Below are 2,707 nucleotides of genomic sequence, written 5' to 3' on the forward strand. Positions count from 1 at the left end.
TTATTTAAAGGAATAAAGTCCCGCAGTGCTTAATGAGGCTGAACTAGCTAGGATATGGAGAATGTGAGTAGACTCAAATTATTAGGTAGTATGATGAGCATGAATGAAGTTCGTGAAAGGGCACTGCAGGGAAGGAAAAGGTAGCAGGTTCACTGAGCGCTGTCATACAAAATACGGGAAGTGAGCATAGAAGATTAAAAAAAAAGATAAATAAATAAAGTCGATGCATGGCAATATTGCGATCCACACATAGACGTATGAAATATAACATGGAAATCGTTGGAAATACAAAAGTCAAGACCTGAACCAGTCAAATTGAACTGGAGATACGCGGAAACAGAGAGGGCCTGTAAGGAAGTGCAGGAGCGTTGTGGAGTTGATGTGAATGTTAAGGAAAGCATTAGAAGTACCTTGAGGTGGTTAGCCATGTGGAGAGGAAGGAGAATGAGAAACTAACTAGCAGAGTGTATTTGAGTAAACCTGAAGGGGAGAGAGGAGAAACCCAAGGATGAGATGAATGAATGGGGTGGAGAGATATTCGGGTGAAGGTGTGTGACTTAGTGATCAGGCAGCCTGATGGCCAGCGAGAAAATGTCAACGAGGCGGTTCATTTCTGATCAGTCCTGCCTGGATTAAGGCATCTACACACACACACACACACACACACACACACACATATATATATATATATATATATATATATATATATATATATATATATATATATATATATATATATATATATATATATATATATATGTATGTATGTATGTATGTATGTGTGTATATGAGATTAACTGTGGATAATGCAAAAGTGATAATATCTACAACAAATGCAAAAGTAATAATACAACAAGGAAGAAAGGTTGCTGGTTCCTTGAAGGCAGTGATAAGAAACAGGGAAGTGAACATGGAAGTGAAAAAGTTACTACATGACAGTATTGTGATACCAACTCTAACATATGGAAGTGAAGCTTGGACGTTGTTGGAAGGACACAAGTCAAGTGTGAGAGCAGTGGAAATGAGTTATTTAAGAGGAACCTGTGGAGTCACATGGAGAAACAGGCTGACAAATGAGGATATCAAGAAGCGTTGTGGTGTAGATGTGGATGTGATAGGAAGTGTTAGGAGGAACACACTGAGGAGGTTTGGCAATGTGGAGAGGATGGAAGGTGAGAGACTGACGAGGAGAGTGTATGTGAGTGAGTTGGAGGGAGGGAGAGGGAGGGGGAGGCCGAGGATGAGATGGAGGGATGGAGTGGAGAGGTATATGAGAGAGGGGGGTGTGAGTTGGGAGCAGGGCAGTGAAATGGCGGGGGACAGGGCGACGTGGAGGCGATTTGTTTGTGGCCACCCCATACGGGATTAAGGCGTCTGGCAATAGAATTGATAGGATAGATAATATCTACGGCTGGTGGCGATATTATCAAAGCAGAGGGAGAATGGCCATGTCCCCATTGCCACAAGGGTGTAGGAAGCAGCTCCATCTTCTGTAGTAACAGTGATAAGTAGGTGTACAAGAAATGCAATGGTATTAAAAAATCTACGAGATGATGCTTACTTCGGGTGTGCAGTGTGTCGGGAAGAGCATATACAAATTGTCAGGCTTGAAAGAACTGATCATGCTGGTGAGTCTCTTGAGTGTGTGGAAGGGTTTTTTTTGCTTGGGGGACGTGTTTTGCGCTGGTGCTAATTCTGTGGCTAGGGCAAAGATTGGAGGAGGTTCAGGGAGCTGTTGCCTCTCCCAACACTGAGAAAGCTCTCCCTCCGTACTGAAGGACCATTGTATGCGGTATGTGTTTTGTATGGTAGCGAGACCTAGTCAGTAAAGGAAGAGGAAATTCGTAGGCTCAAACATACAGAAATAACAATGATTAGATGGATGTATATTGCGTCCCAGAATGCATTGCCCAGGGGCCTAGGTTTACAACTGATACGTTGAGAGGAAGGATGGGACTAGAGTGTATTGTGGCTGTGATGGGGGGGGGGGGGGGCAGATTGAGATGGTTTGGGCATGTGGAGAGGATGGAGGATGACGCTTGGATGCGGAAAGTGATAAGTGTGAACTTCGGGGGTATGGGTGCGAGAGTTAAACCGAAAAAGATCTGGGACGAGGTCATAGAGTATGACCTCAGAAATAAGGGAGCCTTTAATAAGCGAGACCATATGTGTGTGTGTATATATATATATATATATATATATACTATGTGTATGAAGATATGAACCAGGATGCTGAAATATTGTGGTGAGTGATTATGCAGGTTACATGTTTTGGATGCTTATGTGTATCTTGAGTGCCTGTGTGTCCTGAATGCCTGTGTGTCGTGGATGCCTGTGTGTCCTGAATGCCTGTGTGTCGTGGGTGCCTGTGTGTCGTGGGTGCCTGTGTGTCGTGGGTGCCTGTGTGTCCTGAATGCCTGTGTGTCGTGGGTGCCTGTGTGTCCTGAATGCCTGTGTGTCGCGGGTGCCTGTGTGTCGTGGGTGCCTGTGTGTCCTGAATGCCTGTGTGTCGTGGGTGCCTGTGTGTCGTGGGTGCCTGTGTGTCCTGAATGCCTGTGTGTCGTGGGTGCCTGTGTGTCGTGGGTGCCTGTGTGTCGTGGGTGCCTGTGTGTCGTGGGTGCCTGTGTGTCGTGGGTGCCTGTGTGTCCTGAATGCCTCTGTGTCGTGGGTTCCTATGTGTCCTGAATGCCTGTGTGTCATGGGTGCC

The sequence above is a fragment of the Coenobita brevimanus genome, chromosome 70 (genome assembly GCF_032717465.1).
Source record: "Coenobita brevimanus isolate Jiangsu-jjx chromosome 70, ASM3271746v2, whole genome shotgun sequence".
Lineage (NCBI taxonomy): Eukaryota > Metazoa > Arthropoda > Malacostraca > Decapoda > Coenobitidae > Coenobita > Coenobita brevimanus.